Source organism: Somniosus microcephalus, chromosome 9, assembly GCF_052327205.1.
Source record: "Somniosus microcephalus isolate GS21.2 chromosome 9, FLI_Smic_1.0, whole genome shotgun sequence".
In the NCBI taxonomy this organism is placed as follows: domain Eukaryota; kingdom Metazoa; phylum Chordata; class Chondrichthyes; order Squaliformes; family Somniosidae; genus Somniosus; species Somniosus microcephalus.
Window position 1 is genome coordinate 69,074,903 of NC_140995.1, and position 26,063 is coordinate 69,100,965.

A 26,063-nucleotide genomic window follows, 5' to 3' on the forward strand; every position below is an offset into this window, starting at 1 on the left:
AAAAAATCGATGTCAAATGACAGATAGGTTTATATTACATCACATGTACAGCACAGAAACAGGTCATTTGACCCAACTGGTCCATGCTCCACACCAGCCTCCTCCCATCCCTCTTCATCGAATCCTTTCAGCATATCCTTCTATTCCTTTCTCCTTCATGTACTCATCAAGATTCCCCTTAAAGGCATCTATGTTATTCGCCTCAACTACTCCGTGTGGTAGCGAGTTCCACATTCTCACCACTCTCTGGGCAATGAAGTTTCTCCTGAATCCCCTATGGATTTATTAGTGACTATCTTATATTGATGGCCCCTAGTTTTGGTCTCCCCCACAAGTGGAAACATCTTCTCTATGTCTCCTCTATCAAACCCTTTCATAATTTTATGATCTCTATCAGGTCACCCTTCAGCCTTCTCTTTTCTAGAGAAAAGAGCCCCAGCCTGTTCAATGTCAGAAGACATAGTTTTGCAGTGTATTGATTGACTGCGTGACAATGACTTTGCTATACAAATTGATGAATCCACAGACATTTCTAAAATGTCCCATTTACTCGCCTCTGCTTGGTATGTGTGGAATAAGGAAATAAAAGACTACTTTTTGTTTTGCAAAGCGCTCAAGACAACAATAGACGAGTCAAGTCAGACGATATTTTCAAATTGTTGGATGATTTCATGACTTCAGCAGAAATCAGCTGGACAAATTGCATTGGGGTCTGCACTGATGGGGCTGCAGCAATGACCGGAAAGCATTCTAATGTTGTGCAAAAAATAAAAGCCGCTGCACCTCGATCGGAGGATTCCCGCGGGCAGGCGACTCTGACCTGCAAAGAGTTGGAATAAACGGGTCGTTTTCCGAGCGCAAGGATCGGTCCTAGGACCCCAGCTGTTCACAATATATATTAATGATCTGGACGAGGGATTTGGATGTAATATCTCCAAATTTGCAGCTGGGTGGGAGGGTAAGCTGTGAGGAGGATGTCGTGAAACCCCAGTACGATTTGGACAGGTTGAGTGATTGGGCAGAAACATGGCAAATGCACGATAATGTGGATAAATGTGAGATTATCCACTTTGGTGGCAAAAATAGGAAGGCAGATTATTATTTGAATGGCAATAGATTGGGAGAAGGGGACGTGCAAAGAGACCTGGGTGTTCTTGTGCACCAGTCGCTGAAGATAAGCATGCAGGTACAGCAGGCGGTTAAGAAGGCAAATGGTATGTTGGCCTTCGTAGCAAGAGGGTTCGAGTACAGGAACAAGGATGTCTTGCTACAGTTGTACAGGGCCTTGGTGAGACCACACCTTGAGTATTGTGTGCAGTTTTGGCCGCCTTACCTGAGGAAGGACGTTCTTGCCATGGAAGGAGTGCAGCGAAGATTCACCAGGCTGATACCTGGGATGGCTGGAATGACGTATGAGGAGCGATTGTGTCGATTGGGCTTATACTCGCTGGAGTTTAGAAGATTGAGAGGGGATCTCATTGAAACCTACAAAATTCTGTCAGGCCTGGACAGACTAGATGCAGGAAGGATGTTTCTGATGGCCAGGGAGTCCAGAACCAGGGGTCATAGTCTAAGGGTACGGGGTAAGCCAGTTAGGACTGAAATGAGGAGGAATTTCTTCACCCAGAGAGTGGTGAACCTGTGGAATTCTCTGCCACAGAGGGCGGTGGAGGCCAGTTCATTAAATATATTCAAGAAAGAGTTGGATATATTTCTTAAGGCTAAAGGGATCAAGGGATATGGGGAGAAGGCAGGAACCGGGTACTGAATTTGGATGATCAGCCATGATCTCATTGAATGGCGGAGCAGGCTCGAAGGGCCGAATGGCCTACTCCTGCTCCTATATTCTATGTTTCTATGTGTATGAAAGTACCTGGTGGCCTGGGTGGAATGGCAGCTTTCAATCCTGGGTCTCCCCGGGTCCGCGCGGGCAGAGCCCCATGTATCCCAGGGCGGTTCGTAGGCACTCCTGGGCTGGCCCAACCAATGAAATAAGAGAATCCCCATTCAACCTTTTGACAGGTCCATATGTACAGAACTGTCAAAAGTGTGAATGGGGATCACCTAAAAAATACACCAACACATTAAATAAATTTTAAAAATTACATATTTAAAATGAATTAAAATGCCATTTAATTAAATATTTTAAACAAAAATTTAATTTTTTGAAAAAAAAATGTTTTTACGGGCTAAAAATAAACTCATTTATAAATTTAAAATACTCTTAAAAAAGGTATCAAATTTCATTTTTCTATTTTTAAAAAAGTCTTAATCTGGTAAAAGCAGGCCTTATGCCCGCTTTTACCAGGCGTGAGAATTTGACTGGCATTCAGCGGGCGGAAGTTGTTGAAAAAGCGCAATTCTCCACCCGCAGAGGCACTTTTCTTAGGCATGCGGATGATTGGTCAAGAGAATTCTTGACAGATCGCAAGTGCCGGGTTTCTGCGCATGCACTTCGCAGGCCTGAAACTGGCACTTGCGCGGCCCCTATGGGCGCGTACACGCCCGTAGGGGTCGCAAAATCTGGCCCATTGCTTTTTACACTAAGAGGTGCTTGCTGCGAAAGATAATGAACCAGGTCTTCACGGTGTTCTCAACACTCGATAATTTTATTAATTCCAGAGCAAGAAACACCAGGGGGTCGATTTTCCTGGTGCCGTCAAGCGGGCTTTCAGGTGTGTGGGGGGGGGGGGGGGAATTGCAAAAATAAGGGGTTGCGACCCCCCCCGCCTGATTCCCCGCCCCGTCCGATTTTCACCCAGGCGTTTCTGTCCGTCCTGAATCAGTCCCGCCTGCTGCAGGCGGGACTGGTCTTCAGGCACCTTAATCACCAATAATTGGCATCTATAATGCCATTTTAAGGGGCACTTGCTATTTTCAGCCTTTTCCCACGTTAAACACGCCCGGTGGGAACCCCGCTGATGAAACCTGGTGTGAACAATATCGGATTGCTGACTATCAGCTGCAGGTCAATCAGGAAAGAAGAGATTTAATCAGACATCATTTGTAGGTTGCAGGACCTTGTTATTTCAGGCTTGGGGCAACTTGTTCCAGGCCTAGGCACAGCTGTGGAAGGTTGGAGCCTCACACACTTCTCCAGTGTGAGCTCCTGGGAAGACCCTCTTGCCACCCTCACTCAGCGCTTCCTCAACGGAGGCATCCACCAGAAGCATGGGAGGCATTTTTTTCCTTCCCTTCTTGGCATTAGAAGATCTCCAGCAGCAGAGGAGGCTGCAGCAGATCCAGCAACAACAGCAGCACCAGCAACAGCAGCACCAGCAGTGACAGGCTGCGGCTCACCCACCTGAGGCAGCTCAGGCCAGAAGGGGCCAGCGCATGGAAGGCCATCGGCGCAGGAGATACCCCCCAAACAGAGTCTACAGACATAGGGTCAGCTACCTCAACATGACTGAGCAGCAGTGCCAAAGGCGGCTCTGACTTTCGCGAGAGGTAGTGACTGACATCTGCGCAATGCTACAGCAAGACCTGGAGCCCAGAGCACCAGGTCGGCATTCCTTACCAGTGGCCATCAAAGTCACCACCGCACTCAACTTTTTTGCCTCAGGCTCCTTCCAGGGATCAGCAGCAGACATCAGCGGCATCTCCCAGGCGGCCGCACACACTTGTATCAAACAGGTCACCGATGCCCTCTTTGCCCTCGCGCACAATCACATCCATTTCACCAGGGATCGCGCAAGTGTGAGGGCGCGAGCGCTTGGATTAGCTCATCTGGCAGACTTTCCAAGGGTGCAGGGCGTCATTGACTGCACACATGTGGCCCTTAGGGCACCCCATCACAATCCAGGAGTTTTTGTCAACCGCAAGGGCTTCCACTCCCTTAACGTTCAGCTGGTGTGTGACCACAAGGAGATTTTGCATGTTTGTGCCAAGTACCCTGGCAGCTGCCATGACTCCTTCATACTGCGCCAGTCTACTGTGCCTCTGCTATTCAGGCCGCCAGACGAACTTCAGGGATGGCTACTTGGAGACAAGGGCTATCCCCTGCGGACTTGGCTAATGACGCCGTGGAGGAGACCAACCAACAAAGCTGAGGAGCACTACAACTCCAGCCACATTTTTACCAGATGCATTATCGAGCAAACCATCGGATTGCTGAAGATGCGCTTCAGATGCCTGGATAGATCAGGTGGAGCCCTACAGTACTCAGCAGCCAGGGTCTCCAAAATCGTCGTGGTTTGCTGTGTACTTCACAACATGGCACAGCGTCATGGCTTGCAGATTCCTCAGGACCAAGTGGCTCCTCACAGACCCGCCTCGGATGAAGATGATGCTGAGGAGGAAGAGGAGGGCGAAAACGACCATCCTGCCGAGGCTCATCAACCAGCGGCACCATTACGCGAGAACATTGCTGCCCGGGATGCAAGGAACGCACTCATTCAGTCCAGATTTGCTTAGCCTAGTACATCAAACACTGCAGCCTCGCTGCTTCTTACCTGGGCATGGACAATGGCCAAACACTGCGCATTCCTACTTATTTGACCAGCATCCTGACAACTGCAAGTAATCCTAAGGCCTCAATATGAAATCCCCATTCGCCAAATGACACACGCCACAACTGCAGCAGTTGCCATCAGATTTTTTTATAAACAAGATACTGATGACATAATAACTATATACAAAACTTTTCACCCAAGTGACTACCCTTGTGATCAGTGGTGCTTTATTTTTCTCTTACGCGTGCTCCTACATAGTGGTTCCCCTGTGGCTTCAGCAGACGTGGAGGCCTCTTGCTGACTTTCCTGCTGCTCCTGTCTCGACACCTTTGGCGGGCATTCTCTGGGGTGGCGAGCCTGTGAGGGCTCGCCAGCAGTCTGCTGCTCCTGCGGCTGTGCAGGGGTTGAGACGCCTCTCTCATTTGGGTGTGGACTCCGGCGGGGCTCTGACCGAGGGCTCTGCAGTGGCATGGAAGTGTGAGCGTGTGGAGAGGAGCCCCCACTTCCTTGAGGTGTGCCAACAACCTCCCTCTCATGGGTTAGGTCCCCCTCAGCGCCTGCAAGTGGCTGGAGAGCACTTTGCTGCACATCAGGGGGGCCATGGGGACCCGTATCTGCACTGGAAGTCCTACTCAGAAGGACTTCCATGAAGGTCTGGTTTCTGTGTTCAATAGATGCCCATCGCTCCTCAAGAGATGTCATTCTATTCTGAACACTCACCATGTTTTCCACAGCCTGGCGACTAAGCTCCTCCATGGCCGTAGCCCTCCTCTCCTCAGCCGTAGCCCTCCTCTCCTCGGCCGTAGCCCTCCTCTCCTTTACCGCAGCCAGCCTTACCATGGAGGTAGCCATCCTTTCCGTGGTGATGCGTTCATGCGCCAATGACTCCACTAAGGCTCTGCTCATGTTCGCTATGGACTCCTCCATTCGCTCCACGCTCGCAGCGACCCTGGAGATAAAACCTGCCAGAGACTCCTGCATCTGTGCATGGAGATCCATCACCTCTTCTCTTGCAGATGGACCCAGAGGCAGAGGGTCGACATGCAGCTGAGCTGAGCTGGCAGAGTCCTGCGCCCTCCGACGAGGACTCGCCACTGCTGTCCTTGTCTCCACAATCTGCTGATGCTCACTTGTGAGCTGTGAAACACCAGGTGACAACACTACTCTATGTCCTGAAGGTCCCCCCGAGGTGTGAGTGTCTGCGCTGGTGCTGGGTGCTCTTACTTCTGCTGACGCTGCGCCCTCAGAGGTTGGAGCTTCCTCTGAGGAGTCTGGCTGCTCAGCCTCTTCCTCCTCCACAGTGGGGACGGGGGCTCTGGATGGTCCTGTGGGGGGAGTAAAGGAAAGAGTTAGAGATGTGATGCCAAGGTTACATGCACATTGGATTTGGCAGATGTTCATAAGTCCAAATGATGTAGCTTCAGAATCATAACAGCGACTCATGCTATGTCAATGAGAGAGATGGAAAACTATTCTGTCACCAGCTTGCGGGACTGCCCGTCTCTCCTTCCCCAGCTTCCGCAGCCACATCAGCTCCGACAATTTCCAGCACTCCTTCCTCCCAGAGGGTCAGGTGTGCTATTGAGGGTGTGCCTCCTCCAGTCCTGGCTCGCTCTCTGTTGTTGTGAGCTTTTTCCTGCAATGAGGGAGACAAGTGGAGTTTGAGTGAGAACGAAGGAGTGAGTGTAGAGATTGCATAGCATAGATACTTAGAGGGAGACAAAGATGGTGTGAGGCTGCAAGACCAAGGGCCCTCCCTGTGTGTTGTCAGTTGTGTTCAAAGCATCAGAGTGAGAGGGAGTGTGAAGGCTGCATGGTGGAATAGTTATGTGAATGTGAGCATAGAGAGAGGGAATGGGTGCATGGATGTGACTGTGAAGTGGGATGTGGAGGAAGGGAGTGCTGAAGCTGAGTGCTGGTGAGGAAAGGCAATGGGGATCAGTTTGAGGGTGATGGAAACTTCATACTTACTTTTCCTGTACGGTGAAGGTCATGGAATCGTTTCCGACACTGTATCAAGGTTCTTCTGGTGACTCCCAGCGAGTTGACATCTGCTGACACCTGCATCCATGCAGCCTTGGTTTCAGTGGGAGGCCTCTTCCTCCCTGACCTAGGGAAGAGGACCTCCCTGTGGGCCCTAACCCCATCCAATAATGCCTGCAGTGAAGCCTCTTCGAATTTGGAGGCAGCTCGGGGTCTGGCACTGGCCACTGCTGCTGCAGGCTCCTCTGCCATCCTGTATGGTTCGTTTGGAAGCCTGCAGAGGAAGCAATGCTTGCTGTGGACCTTAAAAGCACCACGAATGATAACATCATACTGTGAGGCTTTCTGACTGGAAATAGTCAATTAGCAAGGGTTCTCACACGCTGGAAATGAATTGGCCAATTGAGGGAAAATTGCATCAATCTGGCAGAACCATTTAGATTCGTGTGGGAACCCCGACATTCGGGGAACCCGACAATTCCCCACACCTGCAGGAAAATCGCCCCCCAGGTGTTTTGTTGCACTGTGTGAGGAAGTGGGTACAGAGTACAATTCTGTGCTCATGCACACAGAGGTGAGAGGGCTATCTCGAGACAGAATGGCTACCCATATATTTCATCTCAGGGAAGAGGTACACACTTTCTTAGTTGATACGAAAGCTGACCTTGCCGAGGTGCTGAAAGATAATTGGAGGCCATTGTCAGGAGCGGTGAGGGCGGAGTTTCAGTGAGTATTTAAACTCACTTTCGCGGGCTTTTTTTCACAGGCCATTATCGGGAGCGGTGACAGCGGAGTTTCAGTGAGTATTTAAACTCACTTTCGCGGGCTTTTTATCAGAGGCTTATCAATCTCAAAGACCGGCGGCGGCGTTCCAGAGCACGTCATGATTCAAAAGGTGACGCGGGCAGGAGGAAGCAGCTGATTGGGTGAGTACGGTCAGGTGAGTATTTATACTACTCTATAGTTTGACAGTTAAGGTTCATAGTTTATAAAGTTTAGAAGGTCTTAAATTTGTGGTTATAGTTTCTAAGGTCTCTGTTGTGTAGCGGGGAGTGCTAGGAAACAAGGGCCCTTGAGTATATCATTTAATTGTAGTATAATTGGTGGTATTGATTTAATTTAAATTAATTAAAGGGTAAGTCATGGCAGCAAAGCTCGGCCCCGTGGCATGCGCCTCCTGCATTATGTGGGATATCAGGGACACTTCCTGTGTCCCTGACGACCATGTGAGCGGGAAGAGTATCCAGCTGCAGCTACTGGCAGACCGCATTGCGGCGCTGGAGCTGCGAATGGATACATACATTCGTGATGCTGAGGACGTCGTGGATATCACGTTTAATCAGTTGGTCACACCAAAGGTAAAGGCCGCACAGGCAGGAAGGGAATGGGTGACCGCCAGGCAGAGTAGTAGGTGCAGGCAGGTAGTGCAGGGGTCCCCTGTGGCCATCCCCCTCTCAAACAGATATACCACTTTGGATATTGTTGGGGAGGATGGCTTATCGGGGGAGGGCAACAGCAACCAACTTCCTGACAGCATGGGTGGTTCTGCTGCACGGGACGGGAGGAAAAAGAGCGGGAGAGCTATAGTGAGAGGGGATTCTATTGTAAGGGGAATAGATAGGCGTTTCTGCGGCCGCAAACGAGACTCCAGAATGGTATGTTGCCTCCCTGGTGCAAGGGTCAAGGATGTCTCGGAGCGGCTGCAGGGCATTCTGGAGGGGGAGGGTGAACAGCCAGTTGTCGTGGTGCATATAGGTATCAACGATATAGGTAAAAAAACAGGATGAGGTCCTAAAAGCTGAATATAGGGAGTTAGGACGTAAATTAAAAAATAGGACCTCAAAAGGTAGTAATCTCAGGATTGCTACCAGTGCCACATGCTAGTCAGAGAGAAATAGAAGGATATTGCAGATGAATACATGGCTAGAAGAATGGTGCAAGGCGGAGGGATTCAAATTCCTGGGACATTGGAAACGGTTCAGGGGGAGGTGGGACCAGTACAAACTGGACGGTTTGCACCTGGGCAGGACCGGGATCGATGTCCTAGGGGGAGTGTTTGCTAATGCTGTTAGGGAGGATTTAAACTAAAATGGCAGGGGGTTGGGAACCTGTGCAGGGAGACACAGGAAAGGGAAGCAAGGATAGAAGCAAAAGACAGGAAGGAGAAAAGCAAAAGTGGAAGGCAGAGAAATCAAGGGTGTAAATCAAACATGGCCGCAGTAAACAATAATTCTAAAAGGTCTAAGAGTGTTAAAAAAACAAGCCTGAAGGCTTTGTGTCTGAATGCGAGGAGCATTTGTAATAAGGTGGATGAATTAGCTGCGCAAATAGATGTAAATGCATATAATTGGGATTACGGAGACATGGCTCCAGGGTGACCAAGGCTGGGAATTCAACATCCAGGGGTATTCAATATTCAGGAAGGACAGGCAAAAAGGAAAAGGCGGTGGGGTAGCATTGCTGGTTAAAGAGGAGATTAACACAAGGAATGATAAGGAATGATAAGAATGGTAAAGAATGATATTAGCTCTGATGATGTGGAATCTGTATGGGTAGAGCTGAGAAATACCAAGGAGCAGAAAACCTTAGTGGGAGTTGTATACAGACCCCCAAACAGTAATGCTGAGGCTGGGGATGACATTAAACGGGAAATTAGAGATGCGTGCAATAAGGGCACAGCAGTTATCATGGGTGACTTTAATCTACATATAGATTGGGCTAACCAAATTAGTAACAATATTGTGGAAGAGGAAATCTTAGAGTGTATACGGGATGGTTTCCTGGACCAATATGTCGAGGAACCAACTAGAGATCAGGCCATCTTAGACTGGGTATTATGTAATGAGAAAGGATTAATTAGCAATCTTGTTGTGCGAGGCCCCTTGGGGAGGAGCGATCATAATATGTTAGAATTCTTCATTAAGATGGAGAGTGAAGTAGTTGATTCAGAGACTTGGGTACTGAATTTAAATAAAGGAAACTACGATGGTATGAGGCACGAGTTGGCTAGGATGGATTGGGGAATGTTACTTAAAGGGTTGACGGTGAATAGGCAATGGCAAACATTTAAAGAGCGCATGGATGAACTACAAAATTTGTTCACCCCTGTTTGGCATAAAAATAAAACAAAAAAGGTGACTCAACATTGGCTAACAAGGAAAATTAGGGATAGCATAAGATCCAAGGAAAGGACATATAAATTGGCCAGAAAAAGCAGCAAACCTGAGGATTGGGAGCAGCTTAGGATTCAGCAAAGGAGGAAAAAGGGATTAATTAAGAGGGGGAAAATAGAATATGACAGTAAGCTTGCAGGGAACATAAAAACTGACTGTAAAAGCCTCTATAGATATGTGAAGAGAAAAGGATTGGTAAAGTCAAGCGTAGGTCCCTTGCAGTCAGAATCAGGGGAAATCATAATGGGGAACAAAGACATGGCAGACCAATCAAATACATACTTTGGTTCTGTCTTCACAAAGGAGGACACAAATAAACTCCCACTGATGTCGGGGAAAATAGGGTCTAATGAGAAGGAGGAACTGAATGAAATCAGTATTTGTAGGGAAATGGTGTTAGGGAAATTGACGGGATTGAAGGCCGATAAATCCCCAGGGCCTGATAATCTACATCCTAGGATACTTAAGGAAGTGGCCCTAGAAATAGTAGATGCATTGCTGGTCATCTTCCAAAATTCTAGAGACTCTGGAACAGTTCCCATGGATTGGAGGGTACCTAATGTAACCCCACTATTTAAAAAAAGTGGTGGAGAAAAAATGGGGAATTATAGACCAGTAAGCCACTACCAGTAATTGGTAGTGGGGAAAATACTAGAGTCCATTATAAAAGAACTAGCAGAACACTTGGAAAACAGTGACAGGATCGGACAAAGTCAACATGGATTTACAAAAGGTAAATGATGCTTGACTAATCTACTGGAATTTTTTGAGGATGTAACTGGTAGAATAGATAAGGGAGAACCAGTGGATGTGGTGTATTTGGACTTTCAGAAGGCTTTCAATAAGGTCCCGCATAAGAGACCAGCGTGCAAAGTTAAAGCACATGGGATTGGGGGTAAGGTACTGACTTGGATAGAAAACTGGTTGATAGAAGACAGGAAGCAAAGAGTTGGAATAAACGGGTCTTTTTCCGAGTGGAAGGCAGTGACTAGTGGGGTACCGCAGGGATCGGTGCTAGGACCCCAATTATTTACAATATATATTAATGATCTAGACGAGGGAACTAGATGTAATATCTCCAAGTTTGCAGATGACACAAAGCTGGGTGGGCGTATGTGCTGTGAGGAGGATGCAGAGAAACTCCAGTACGATTTGGACAGGTTGGGCGATTAGGCAGATGCATGGCAGATGCAGTATAATGTGGATAAATGCGAGGTTATCCACTTTGGTGGCAAAAAACAAGAAGGCAGATTATCTGAACAGCAATAGATTGGGAAAAGGGGAAGTGCAACGAGACCTGGGTGTCCTTGTGCACCAGTCGCTGAAGGTAAGCATGCAGGTGCAGCAGGTGGTTAAGAAGGCAAATGGTATGCTGGCCTTCATAGCGAGAGAATTCGAGTACAGGAACAAGGATGTCTTGCTGCAGTTGTACAGGGCCTTGGTGAGACCACACCTTGAGTATTGTTTGCAGTTTTGGTCGTCTTATCTGAGGAAGGATGTTCTTGTCATGGAAGGAGTACAGCGAAGATTCACCAGACTGATACCTGGGATGGTAGGAATGACGTATGAGGAGAGGTTGGGTCGATTAGGCTTATATTCGCTAGAGTTTAGAAGAATGAGAGGGGATCTCATTGTAACTTATAAAATTCTAACAGGACTAGACAGACTAGATGCAGGAAGGCTGTTCCCGACGGCAGGGGAGTCCAGAACCAGGGGTCACAGTCTAAGGATAAGGGGTAAGCCATTTAGGACTGAGATGAGGAGGAATTTCTTCACCCAGAGAGTGGTGAACCTGTGGAATTCTCTACCACAGAAGGCAGTTGAGGCCAATTCATTAAATATATTCAAGAAGGAGTTAGATATATTTCTTAAGGCTAAAGGTAATCAAGGGATATGGGGAGAAAGCAGGGACAGGGTACTGAATTTGGATGATCAGCCATGATCGCATTGAATGGCGGAGCAGGTTCGAGGGGCCGAATGGCCTACTCCTGCTCGTATCTTCTATGTTTCTATGTTTCTATGATGTGTGGCTGGCTAAACTGGGTTACCTCGCAGTCATATTCGGTCAAATAAAGAAGCTGAGTAAATCTATGCAACGCAGGAGAACTCATTTTTTTGCCCAGCATGAAAGAATTGACTCATTCAAAAGGAAACTGTAATTCTGCAAAGTTCTTGTATGTCGGGGGGACTATGGATACGTTTGAGCTCGTACATTCATTCTTTCAAGAAAGAAACACTGACTTTGATGTAATCAAACCACAGCTGGTAGCACATCTTTCTGGTCAACAAATTTAATACTTATTTTCTCGAACTCACGAAGGAACAATCTGCTACAAACCCCTTTAGTGAGAATACTGAAGCTAAACTGCCACCCTCTGTCCCATCAAGGCTATTAGAAGAGCTCAATGATATTTCATCAGGCAACTCCCTCAGAACCAAGTCAGTGAAATGCCGCTGGAAACATTTTGGTGTGAATGCTCCGATGAATACAGCACTACTTCTTCTGCAGCACTGAAAGCGTTGGTCCCATTTAGTACAACCTACTGATGTGACGCTAGATGTTCAGCAATGACATCAATGAAAGTACCGAGCTAGGATGAACACTGACCATGACACGCACATGTGCTTGTCGACAATACCTCCCCATCTTGACAGAATCGTTGCTCAGCACCAACAACAATTTTCACATTAAGGAAGTAAAACAAAAATAATAAATGTTTAATTGTATAACTAATTTTTATACAGAAAAAATACTGTGTTGTGTTACAGGGGGCCTGTGGAATTTTCATAACACTGGGGGGGTGCTCAGAAGCAAAAGGTATGAGAATCACTGCTCTAGGATAAGGAAATCGCGGGATGATTTCTCTGACTCCAAAACATTTTGTTTTACATTTTTTTTAAATATTTGGAAAAATGTCATTGCACGTGTTTGAAGTTTGAACATAGGACCTTCCGATGACTTCAGTGAGAATGAAAACCGAGACAGATGTAGAACAGGTGGCTGATGCGATATTGCCCGATCTACACTATAAGCCAATGTCAAAATTACTCCCCCACCCCCCCACATTGATGCTAAACGAGGTATTGTAAACTGGACACACTACTTTCCCAATTCTGATTACTTCCCATATAAGGTCATATTACGGTTCATGAGAAACCTGAGCTGAGAAGTGGTCCTTAGTACTAGGCACAGGGAAACGTATATGGAGAGGGCCCAAATTGCAAACACAATGCAGTTCTTGTGCAATACTCTTAGGGTGCAGTTATACTACAAATTTAGCATCTGTGCAAAGTAATTTCCTGGCCTGAACTGATCTGACTCCAGAGCAAAGCAGGCGCTAAACTTACAGCTTAAACCTAGAGTCAAGATTCCAGAGTCCAGTGTGATGTCAAACCTGGATTACAAAATGCTCAGGGAGTCTGTGCAAACTCTTGGGTACTTTGCAAACCTACTGGACATCAACTTAAATGCTTAGACAGCAGGCACTGTATCCTCCCCACTCCCTATATATTTACATTGTAACTACAGGGAGAGAGCACAGTACAAGTATATGTAGTGGCTCAGTGGATCGCCTCCGAGTTAGAAAGTTGTGGGTTCAATCCACAAGACTTGAGCACATAATCCAGGCTGACACTCCCAGTGCAGTGCTGAGGGAGTGCTGCACTGTTGGAGGTGCCGTCCTTCAGATGAGATGTTAAACCGAGGCCCCGCCTGCCCCCTCAGGTGGGTGTAAAAGATCCCATGGCACCAATTTAAAGAAGAGCAGGGGAGTTCTCCCTGGTGTCCTGGCCAATATTTATCCCTCAACCAACATCACTAAAACACAATGGCCCAGAAATTCGGGTCCCCACGCGTGAGTACGCGCTGGGTACTCACGCGTAGGCCCAACGAAAGTGCTGGTTTCGTGTTTGCACTGCGCATGCACGGGAAACCGGAACTTCCGTTCCCTTGAAAGAAGGGGTTGACAGGTGGAACGCGTGCGCCGGCGAGGCAGTGCGTGCGCATTGAACTTACGTTTTTTTTGCAGGTTTCTCCGGGTGGGTAAGTCTCCAGCAGTTACACTTTTAAAAAGCAGGCGCAAGGCCTGCTTTTAACAGGGTAAGTGGTGAATTAATTAAAATTAAAACATTTTTTTCCACAGGTTTATTATTTTTAAATATTTTAAAGAAAGGTAAGTTTATTTTTCGCCCCGTTAGAAAATGTAATTAATTTTTTCAAAAATTTAAATTATTGTTTAAAATAGTTATTTCATGTAATTTATAGTTATTTTAAAAATGTGATGTTTTTTTAAATTTATTTGAAGTTTTAGTTATGTTTTGGGGCTTATAGTATTTATAGGTTTGACAGCTCTTCCTGTCAAATTTATGAATGAAGCATTCCCTGCTACCATTGGCTCTCCATGGTCCACGTGATCCCAGGGGACACTTTGAACTAACAAGCACTGTGCTCCGGCAGTTGGAGGAAGCCCAGGATCGGAATCCCACGCGGGCCCACAGCTCAATGGCCGGCGCGCTAGGTAAGTGCAGGTTGGGGGCTTGCACCCGCGGGAAGCCCCCGACCTGGATTTCTGGGCCATTATTGTCACATCGCTGTTTGTGGAACCTTGCTGTGCAAAAATTGGCTGCAGTGTTTCCTACATCACAACAGTTACTACACTTTAAAAGCTGTAAAGTGCTTTGGGATGTCCTAAGGTCATGAAAGACGCTCTATAAATGCAAGTCTCCCTGATCTTTGAATAGTGCCGTGGGATCTTTTACGTTCACCTGAGAGGGCAGCAGGGTCTCGGTTTAACGTCTCATCCAAAAGACGGCACTGGCAACAGTAAGTGTGAGAAATCACACAACACCAGGTTATAGTCCAACAGCTTTATTTGAAATCACAAGCTTTCGGAGCGCTGCTCCTTCGTCAGGTGAAGGAGCAGCGCTCCGAAAGCTTGTGATTTCAAATAAAGCTGTTGGACTATAACCTGGTGTTGTGTGACTTCTCACATTTGTCCACCCCAGTCCAACACTGGCATCTCCACATCATAACAGTAAGTGTGTCAGCCTTGATTCGGTGCTCAAGTCTCTGGGGTAAGACTCCAACCCACAACCTTCTGACTCAGGGTGAGAGCTATACCCACTGAGCCAAGGCTGAGACCTGATCACATTCACTATTAATTAGCAAGTTGATAGGAGACATTCGTGCAGATTAGCTACTGTTTTGAAAGGTTAGCTATGAATTTTCTCCCCTACTCTTGTATAAGATGCACTGCTTACAAATACAGGCCCATTATGTCGCTGCAACATTATTCCGCGCCGTTCAATGGAGGACCCCAATGAAAAATGAAGCAACTCACAGTTACAGCCAGTGTTCGCAGTCACAGCCTCGGCCTCCGTCAGTGTAAGCGGTGGGTCCCCAGCTCAACGCAGTCTGCCTCCTCGCTCCTCCGGACACCGAGTTTCGTTTCTCGCCCTCCGGTACTTTCACTTTCCCTTTCCTTCAGTTTGCGGAGAGGGAGAGGTTAGAGCGCGTCGCAGTTCCCGAGAGCCTGGCACGGCGTATTGCTGGACTCGAGTAAGAGATCAAGTGCTGTCTGGGGCCATAGTGGCACACTGCAAACAGGGGTTAATGAAAGGACTGAGTGTCAACGTAGGGGGGAGGGTGTTAATGAGATACTTTTGAAGTGGTGTTTTGTAGGCAAGCAGGGCAGCCAATCTGTGCACAGCAATGAGATGAATGACTAGCTAACCTGCTAGATAGGGTACTGATACAGAGTAAGGTGTTTTGCACGCACTCTTTAACCCGACACATTTTAAAGTACAGCCAAGGAGCAGTAATACATTGCTGTTAGTGGCTTTTTCAGTGGGGTCAGCAGCACTCCGCTGACATACCCAGGAGCAGTTCCAGGGGGTAGCGACAAGTATGGCCAAAATGTCTCAAAGTTCATTGCATCTTGTAGCTCCCTTACGAACTAATCTTTCTCATCTCCATTATGCAGGGTGTTTGTAGCTCCCAAAACAATATTCAGCCTCACCTCTTTGCCAAATGCCACATCAAACCCAGCAGCAACTAAGAGTAGTTTCATCAGCAGCACCTCGCCAACCCAGAACCTCTGCCACCTAGAAAGATGAGGGCAGCAAGCGCATGGGAACGCCACTACCTCCAAGCTCTCCTCCAAGTCACACACCATCCTAACTTGGACATATATTGACTGTTCCTTCATCATCCTTGGATCAAAATCCTGGAACTCCCTTCCCAACAAGGAGTTCCAAGATTCTGATCCAGTGACAATGAAGGAACGGTGATATATTTCCAAGTCAGGACGGTGTGTGACTTAAAAAGAGAAAATGCTGGAAATACTCAGCAGGTCAAGTAGCATTAGTGGAGAGAGAAACAGAGTTAACATTTCAGGTTGATGACCCTTCGTCAGAACTGGAAAAGGTTAGAGATGTAATAGGTTTTTAAGCAAGTGTAGGGGCAGGGAAGGAAAGAACAAATCTGTGATAGAATGGAAGGCAGGGTCTTCTTCTTAGGCAGTCCCTCGGAACCGAGGATGACTTGCTTCCACATTAAAAATGAGTTCTCAGGTGACTGATGAGTCCAATGCGGGACCTACAGTCTCTGTCACAGGTGGGGCAGACGGTGGTTGAAGGGGAGGGTGGGTGGGGTGCTTGTGTTGATGTGCGCTCCTTGCGCTTGGCTTCCGCTTGCTCCTGGCGAAGAGACTCGAGGTGTTCGGCGCCTTCCCGGATGCTTCGTCTCCACTTTGAGCGGTCTTGGGCCAGGGATTCCCAGGTGTCGGTGGAGATGTTGCACTTTTTCAAGGCGGCTTTGAGGGTGTCCTTGAAGCGTTTCCTCTGCCCACCTGGGCTCTCTTGCCGTGTCGTAGCTCCGAGTAGAGCGCTTGTTTTGGGAGTCTCGTATCGGGCATGCGGACGATGTGACCCATCCATTGGAGCTGATCGAGCGTGGTCAAAGATTCGATGCTGGGGATGTTGGCCTGAGCGAGAACACTGACATTGGTGCACCTATCCTGCCAATGGATTTGCAGGATCTTGCAGAGGCAGCATTAGTGGTACCTCTCCAGTGCCTTGAGGTGCCTGCTGTACATGGTCCATGTCTCTGAGGCATACAGCAGGGTGGGTATCACTACTGCTCTGTAGACCTTGAGCTTGGTGCCGGGTTTGAGGTCCTGGTCTTCAAACACTCTCTTCCTCAGGCGACCGAAGGCTGCACTGGCACACTGAAGGCGGTGTTGGACTTCGTCATCGATGTCTGCCCTTGTTGACAGTAGACTCCCAAGGTATTGAAAGTGGTCCATGTTGTCCAAGGCCTTGTCGTGGATTTTGATAATCTGGGGGCAGTGCTGTGTGGTGGAGGCAGGTTGGTGGAGGACCTTTGTCTTACGGACATTTAGTGTAAGGTCCATGCTCTTGTATGCTTCGGTGAAGGTGTTGACGATGGTTTGGAGTTCGACCTCCGAGTGTGCGCAGATGCAAGCATCATCTGCATACTGTAATTCGACGACCGAGGATGGGACGACCTTGGATCTGGACTGGAGGCGACGGAGTTTGAACAGTTTCCCGTTAGTTCTGTAAATTAGCTCCACTCCAGCAGGGAGTTTACTGAGGGTGAGATGGAGCATTGCAGCAACGAAGATCGAGAAGAGCGTTGGTGCGATGACACAGCCTTGCTTGACCCCGGTCCGTACGTGAATTGGGCTTACGGTTCCACCACAGACCCAATTCACGGAAGGCAGGAGAGATTAAGAGACAAAAGGGATGATGGTGCAAGGCAAAAGGAGATGGTAATGGGTAGGGTTGCAAAATTCTGGGAATTTTTAAAAGAGGAAACTTTCCATGGGAATTTTCAGGAATTTATGGGAATTTTGAGTTTTTTTGCACACTGATGGTTTTTGTCTCTGACCCTTATATTATCTTTGTCATCAAAATAGACATACTGTTCCATACAAATAAAAATGTGAACCATCATCTTCTTGAATGGAAGCAGAGGAACTCTGGGCTGACTGCTGTGAGCTTTGAGTGAAGTTGTTGCATTTGGATAAATGCTGCTGCATCTTTGTGGCATTCTTTACATATGGCTTTGTACAGTGTTTGCACATGTACACAGTCTTTCCATCTTTAATGCCTGGGGTAAAATGCTTCCACACATCCGACGGTAAACGTGGCATTGTTCTATGCAGAGAAATAAAGGGCATTCGTCTCTGTGTCGAACTGCGGTCGATCATCGCGATTGCAACAGGGTGAGTAAATTTTTCCTGATGCTCCATGTGATGGAAGCATGACCTATGCACGCACGCGCTACATCACCAATAGAAGGAGCTAATCGCTCATCCACTCATCCAATCAATCAGGACACATTTGTTCACAGTCACACACAAAACTTGTAATTATTAAAACAAGCCAATTAAGAAGATAAACATATTAAGAAATTCCTTAATAATTAAGATTCCATCTCTGTTAGTAATTTTAAGAGAGGAACTGTGAAAAAAAATTAAAGAAATACAAAAAAAAAATATTATGCTAGCATGTGCTTTTTTGGGCAAAATTCCAAAGCTAAACTTCCCGTGGAAAATTTCCGGAAATTTCCCGGATACTTTCCACCCCTTCGCAACCCTAGTAATGGGACAAGTTAAGAAACAAAAGATGACTCTAGATGAAGTGTAAATGGCAATGGCAGAATGATCGTCAGCTGCCATGTGAGAGAGGAAAAAAATCAAAAGAAAGATAGGGGCAGAGGTCTGAAATTGTTGAACTCGATGTTAGTCCAGAAGGCTGTAAAGTGCCTAATCAAAAGATGAGGTGCTGTTCCTCGAGCTTATGTTGAGCTTCATTGGAACAGTGTAAGAGGCCGAGGACGGAGAGGTCCGAGTGGGAGTGGAGCAGAGAATTAAAGTGACAGGCGACTGGAAGCTCAGGGTCACCCTTACGGACTGAACGGAGGTGTTCCGCAAAGCGGTCACCCAATCTGCATTTGGTCTCCCCAATGTAAAGGAGACCTCATTGTGAGCAGCGAATACAGTATACTAAATTGCAAGTACAACAAGTAAATCACTGTTTCACCTGGAAGGAGTGTTTGGGGCCCTGGACAGTGGGAAGGGAGGACGTAAAAGGGCATGTGTTGCATCTCCTGCGCTTGCATGTGAAGGTGCCAGGCGAAAGGGAGGGGGTATTGGGGTGGATAGAGGAGTGGACCAGGGTGTCATGGAGGGAGTGGTCCCTTCGGAATGCTGAAAGCGGAGGTGAGGGGACGATGTGTTTGGTGGTGGGATCAAGCTGGAGGTGGCGGAAATGGCGGAGGATGATCCGTTGAATGTGGAGGCTGGTGGGGTGAAAGGTGAGGACAAGGGGAACCCTATCGTGGTTCCGGGAGGGAGAGGAAGGGGTGAGAGCAGAAGTGCGGGAAATAGAACGGACACGGTCAAGGGCCATCTCAACCACAGTAGAGGGGAATACTCGGTTGAAGAAAAAGGGAAGACATGTTGGAAGCACTAGTATGGAAGGTGGCATTGTCAGAGCAGATGCGGCGGAGACGGAGAAACTGGGAGAATGGAATAGAGTCCTTACAGGAAGTGGGGTGGGAGGAAGTGTAGTCTAGGTAGCTGTGGGAGTCAGTGGGCTTGTAGTGAATGTTTGTCAATAACCTATCCCCAGAGATGGAGACAGAAAAGTTGAGGAAGGGAAGGGAAGAGTCGGAGATGGACCATGTGAAGGTGAGGGAAGGGTGGAAATTGGAAGCAAGGTGAATGAAATTTTCTAGTTCAGGGCGAGAGCAGGAAACGGCACCAATACAGTCATCAATGTACTGGAAAAAGAGGTGAGGGAGGGGACCTGAGTAGGATTGGAACAAAGAATGTTCCACATATCCCACAAAAAGACAGGCATTGCTGGGACCCATGCGGGCTCCCATAACAACACCATTAATTTGGAGGAAGTGAGTGGAGTCAAAGGAGAAGTTATTCAACGTGAGAACAAGTTCAACCAGGCGAAGGAGGGTGGTGGTGGATGGGGACTGGTTGGACCTCTGTTCAAGGAGGAAGCGGAGCTCCCTCAGGCCATCCTGGTGGGGGATGGAGATGTCAAGGGATTGGACGTCCATAGTGTAAAGGAGACGGTTGGGGCTAGGAAACTGTTAAAGTGGCGGAGGGCGTTGGATGGGTCGCGGATGTAGGTGGGAAGAGACTGGACAAGGGGAGGAAAAATAGAGTCGAGATAGGAAGAGATAAGTTCCGTGGGGCAAGAACAGGCTGAAACGATGGGTCTACCAGGGCAGTCCTGTTTGTGGATCTTGGGAAGGAGGTAGAAGCGGGGTTGGGGAACTATGAGGTTGGCAGCCATGGAGGGAAGATCTCCAGAGGAAATGAGGTCAGTGACAGTTTTGGAAATGGTGGCTCGATGTTCGGTAGTGGGGTCATGGTCCAGGGGGAGGTAGGAGGAGGTGTCGGAGAGTTGGCATTCAGCTTCCGCTAGGTAGAGGTCGGTTCGACAAACAACAACAGCACCACCTTTGTCAGCAGGTTTAATGACAATGTTGGGGTTGGATCTGAGAGAATGGAGTGCTGCAAGTTCAGTGGGAGGTAGGTTGGAGTGGGTAAGGGGAACAGAGAAATTGAGACGGCCGATGTCACGCTGGCAGTTTGCAATGAAAAAATCTAGAGAGGTTAAGAGGCCAGAGGGAGGGGTCCAGGTAGAACGAGAATTCTGAAAATGGGAGAAAGGGTCAGCCGTGTGGGGGAAGATTCCTGGCCAAAGAAGTGGGCACGGAGACGAAGGCGATGGAAAAAGAGCTCAGCGTCGTGCCGAGCTTGAAATTCATTAAGGTGGGGGCATAAGGGGATGAAGCTCAGGCCTTTGCTGAGGACTGATCGTTCAGGGTCAGAGAGGGGAAGGTCAAAGGGGATAGTGAAAACGCAGCAGGGGGTGAGATTGGAAGAAGGGATGGGGTCAGATGAAAGTGAAGGGGAAGATGGTTCCGGAGGGGCGTTGGTGTCCAAGAGTTGTTGAAGCTTACAATCCTTGACACCTGAAAGGAAGAAAAAAAGTTTTTTGTTAAAGCGCCGGATGAGGCAAACAATGAAATGGAACTGTGGACCAGGACAGCTTCGAGATAGACTGAGTCGGTGCTGCTGAAGAGAGAGGTCGAGAGTGTTCATGTGGCGGTGCATGGCATTCAGCGTGGATCTCAGGATACGGCGAGAGCAGTGGTTCGAGGAACGCTGAATATCTCGGAGATATCTGTAATCCTGGGTGGATCCAAAACATGAAAGGTGGAATTTCAGTTGGAATCCACGTGGTGTAAGTCGGAGCCGGAGACAGTTGCTGAGGAAAGATATGTGGCTGAGAAAGCGAGTTTTGGTAGATGCCTGATCAAACACGAGACGGGAAACAGAAAGCAATGAAGATGAACAAGGTAAAAGAGACAAATGGGAATCCCATCAGAGAGAAGAGCAGAACTTCTTCAAGGTGGGCATTCCTAGAAGAAAGGTGGCAGTGAATTATGCACTAATACAAAAGCAAAATACTGCAGATGCTGGAAATCTGAAATAAAAAGAGAAAATGTTGGAAATACTCAGCAGGTCAGGCAGCATCTGTGGAGAGAGAAACAGAGTTAACGTTTCAGGTGTGACTTACTTGGAGGAGAACTTGGAGGTGGTGGTGTTCCCATGCACTTGCTGCCCTTGTCCTTCTAGGTAGAAGAGGTCGCAGGTTTGGGAGGTTCTGTCGAAGAAACCTTGGCGAGTTGCTGCAGTGCATCTTGTAGATGGTACACACTGCAGCCACCATACGCCGGTGGTGGATGGAGTGAATGTTTAAGGTTGTGGATGGGGTGCCGCTCAAGCAGGCTGCTTTGTCCTGGATGGTGTCGAGCTTGTTGGAGCTGCACCCATCCAGGTAAGTGGAAAGTATTCCATCACACTCCTGACTTATGCCTTGTAGGTAGTGGAAAGGCTTTGGGGAGTCAGGAGCAACATTGCCTCTAAGCTGCGCGGCTACGCAGCTCTCTGCTGGTCCCGCGTAGCCCAGGGCCGGCTTTTCCAACAGTAAATTTTGCGCGTGTGTGAAACTGTGAATGGGCACTTGTGTAGCGCGAATGTTGCCACTTATCAGCCCAAGCCTGGATTTTGTCCAGGTCTTGCTGCATGTCGACATGATGTCATCAAATACATTGGGCCATAATTTGCTGTAGCAGGACATCTAACGGCATCTGCCATTAGTTGGAGTTGTCCTTGCACGTTTAGGTTTTTCATTTTTTTGCGTGGCATGTTGCTGAAAGTGTGAGCTGATAACGTTGCAGCGAGGGAAACTGGGCATCTGGGACCTAAGTATCCTATTAACAAGCATACACCAGAGAGTAATCAACAGTTATCACATTGTTAAAAGGGTACTTAGACTGAAATGGACAAGACTTAACTTTCTATGGTGAGTTTAGTTTGTATCTACCACGTAAATACAGGAACTTCATGCCATTCAATGCATTTCAATGGTGAGGCAGACAGCGAGATGCCGTTTTCGTGAAGCTAAAGGCAGAGTGGGACAGCAACATTTTGATTTCTGCACATCTGTCCTTCGTCTGAAGTTGCTGTACCATTTGTGCATAAATAATGGATAGCGCCATGAGCCTCACCATTATTTTGACAGAAAATTCTGGCCCATTAAATTTCCATCACTGATAGATTTCCAGTAGTGTGTGACAATCTTTAATTAATGTGAAACTACGTTAGGAGGAACAGTAAATTGTGCAGATGGGAGCAAGAGGTTACAGACTAAGTGAGTGAGCAAAATTATGGCAGATGGCGTTCAATGTGGGAAAGTGCACGATAATCCACCTTGGATCCAAGAATGACAAATCTCGGAGTATTTTCGTAATGGAGAGAGATTAGGTACTGTGGAGGAGCAAAGGGATTTGGGTGTCCAGATACACAAATCATTAAAAGCTAGTGCACAGGTACAAAAATTAACCAAAAAGGCCAATGGAATGTTGGCCTTTAGCTCAAGGGGTTTGGAATACAAAGGGGTGGAAGTTGTGCTTCAGCTGTACAGGGCCTTGGTCAGACCACAGCTGGAGTACTGCATTCATTTCTAGGCACCGCACCTCAGGAAGGATATATTGGCCTTGGAGGGGGTGCAGCGCAGATTCACCAGAATGATGCCCGGGCTTAAAGGGTTAAATTATAAGGTGGCTTGTATTCCCTTGAAACATAGACTTTGAAAGTTCCTAAGATTGAGGGGTGATCTGATTGTTGTGTTTAAAATAAGGAAGGGATATAATAGGGTAGATAGAGAAAAACTATTTCCTCTGGTGCGGGAATCCAGAACAAGAGGGCATAATCTTAAAATTAGAGCTGGGCCGTTCAGGAGTGAAATCAGGAAAGGGTAGTGGAAATCTGGAATTCTCTCCCCCCCAAAAGGCTGTGGATGCTGGGGGTCAATTGGAGCTTTCAGGGCTGAGATTGATAGATTTTTGTTGGGTAAGAGTAGAAAACGATATGGAACCAAGGCAAGTAAATGGAGTTGAGGTACAGATCAGCCGTGATCTAATTGAATGGTGGAACAGGCTAGAGGGGCTTTTTTTAAATATTTGTTTCTGGGATGTGGGCATTGCTGGCAAGGCCAGCATTTATTGCCAATCCCTAATGGCCCTTGAGAAGGTGGTGGTGAGCTGCCTTCTTGAACCGCTGCAGTCCGTGTGGTGAAGGTACTCCCACAGTGCTGTTAGGGAGTTCCAGGATTCTGACCCAGCGACGATGAAGGAACAGCGATATATTTCTAAGTCAGGATGGCGTGACTTGGAGGGAAACTGGAGGTGGTGGTGTTCCCATGCGTGTCGAAGTTCGAGCAAGACTCAGACACACAGTAACTGGCAAACCATACTTTTTTTTACTTGTCACAAGGGAAGAGCAGTACAATCAAAGGTCGATACTACAACTTCAACGAACGCTTACAAGAGGCTCATATTTATACATTGGAGTAAACAAGTTCCAGATAAATACGTGGATATTACATCATTGGTTTAACAATACTAATTTCTCAAAAAACAGCTTACATTAAACAAAGCCTATTCTTTCAATTCCGCTTATCTCTACCAGTCGGACCATCTGAATCACAAGTTCCTGTCTTGTCTTGCTGCAGCGTATGCCTTTCTGAGGTGCCGAATCGCGATTGGATGCCGTACAATAGCTAGTTAACCATATCCTGCAATGATTCAATCTTCTATCTAGCAGTCAAGCCCTTGTGACCTTTATTGTTCTTTAATACTAAACCACAGGTCAAAGAGCAGGTGTCCCTCTTCTTATTGAGTTTGCAAAACTGCCAATTCTGCTATGCTTGCATTTTGCGAAGCTGAAGTTCCTCTTTGCTCCCTTTCCGAAATGCAATTCATTCCTTATGCAAAGCCATTTTGTTAGCCAGTTCGTTGGCCATTTTATTTACACTTCCACATGCGCCTGCTGCCCTTGTTCTTCTAGGTGGAAGAGGTCAGGTGGAAGAGCTCGCGGGTTTGGGAGGTGCTGCCGAAGAAGCCTTGGCGCGTTGCTGCAGTGCATCTTGTAGATGGTACACACTGCAGCCAAGGTACGCCGGTGGTGGAAGGAGTGAATGTTTTAGGTGGTGGATGAGGTGCCAATCAAGCGGGCTGCAGTGTCCTGGATGGTGTCGAGCTTCTTGAGTGTTGTTGGAGCTGCACTCATCCAGGCAAGTGGAGAGTATTCCATCACACTCCTTACTTGTGCCTTGTAGATGGTGGAAAGGCTTTGGGGAGTCAGGAGGTGAGAAACTCGCCGCAGAATACCTAACCTCTGACCTGCTCTTGTTGCCACAGTATATATGTGGCTGGTCCAGTTAATTTTCTGGTCAATGGTGACCCCTAGGATGTTAATGGTGGGGGATTCGGCGATGATAATGCCACTGAATGTCAAGGGGAGGTGGTTAGACTCTCGCTTGTTGGAGATAGTCATTGCCTGCCGCTTGTGTGGCACGAATGTTACCTGCCACTTATCAGCCCAAGCCTGAACGTCGTCCAGGTCTTGTTGCATGCGGGCATGGACAGCTTCATTATCTGAGGAGTTGTGAATGGGGCTGAACACTGCAGTCATCAGCGAATATCCCCATTTTTGACCTTATGTTGGAGGGAAGGTCATTGATGAAGCAGCTGAAGATGGTTGGACCTAGGACACTGCCCTGAGGAACTCCTGCAGCGATGTCCTGGGGCTGTGATGATTGACCTTCAACCACCACAATCATCTTCCTTTGTGCTAGGTATGACTCCAGCCAGTGGAGTGTTTTCCCCCGATTCCCACTGACTTCAGTTTTACTAGGGCTTCTTGATGCCACACTCGATCAAATGCTGCCTTGATGTCAAGGGCAGTCACTTTCACTTCACCTCTGGAATTCAGCTCCTTTGTCCATGTTTGGACCAAGGCTGTAATGAGGTCGGGAGCCGAGTGGTCTTGCCGGAACCCAAACTGGGCATCAGTGAGCAGGTTATTGGTAAGTGCCACTTGATAGCACTGTTGATGACATCTTCCATCACTTTGTTGATGATTGAGAGTAGACTGATGGGGCGCTAATTTGTCCTGCTTTTTGTGGACAGGACATTCCTGGGCAGTTTTCCACATTGTCGGATAGATGCCAGTGTTGTAGCTGTTCTGGAACAGCTTGAGGCGTGGCTAGTTCTGGAGCACAAGTCTTCAGCACGATAGTCGGGATGTTGTCAGGGCCCATAGCCTTTGCTGTATCCCATGCGCTCAGCCGTTTCTTGATATCACGTGGAGTGAATCGAATTGGATGAAGACTGGCTTCTGTGATGGTGGGGACCTCGGGAGTAGGCTGATATGGATCATCCACTCGGCACTTCTGGCTGAAGATGGTTGCAAACGCTTCAGCCTTGTCTTTTGCACTCATGTGCTGGGCTCCGTCATCGAGGATGGCGATATTCATGGAGCCTCCTCCTCCCGTTAGTTGTTTAATGGTCTACCACCATTCACGACTGGATGTGGCAGGACTGCAGAGTTTTGATCTGATTCATTGATTGTGGGATCACTTAGCCCTGTTTATAGCATGCTGCTTCCACTTTTTAGCATGCATGTAGTCGTGTGCTGCAGCTTCCCCAGGTTGGCACCTCATTTTTAGGTACGCCTTCCCCTCTGGTAGCGCCAGTGCAGAATGTGGGCACACCCTAGCACCAAACATTCTGACCTAAACAATCACTCGAGGTTTCCACTCGACCACGAGGTCAGCTAACTTAGCACGGCTGGCTGACTGAACCCTGGAACTCCCCGGTTTGTACATCTGAGCTACTCAATGAAGGAGCCTGCTGAGGCATCCAGGTGTGACCAATGCAGGAAGTTTGCCCTGTTAGGTTGGTGCATATGGTTAAACCAGACAAGTCCAAACTAGAGTCCAGGCCATTGAGTCCGACTTGTGCTTATATTTCTTTTCTACTCACTGTCCT

General features: G+C 47.7%; 1 protein-coding gene across 1 annotated transcript in view; it reads right to left on the reverse strand.

Annotated features, from left to right (window-relative positions):
- LOC147112453 (interferon-induced, double-stranded RNA-activated protein kinase-like) overlaps positions 1-15,225 on the reverse strand; it is an 85,693-nt gene extending 70,468 nt beyond the window's left edge. The window contains exon 1 of the mRNA XM_085996728.1: positions 14,950-15,225. The gene's annotated coding sequence lies outside the window, so the exon portion shown is untranslated. The remainder of the gene's footprint in view (positions 1-14,949) is intronic.
- Between the last annotated feature and the right edge of the window lie 10,838 nt (positions 15,226-26,063).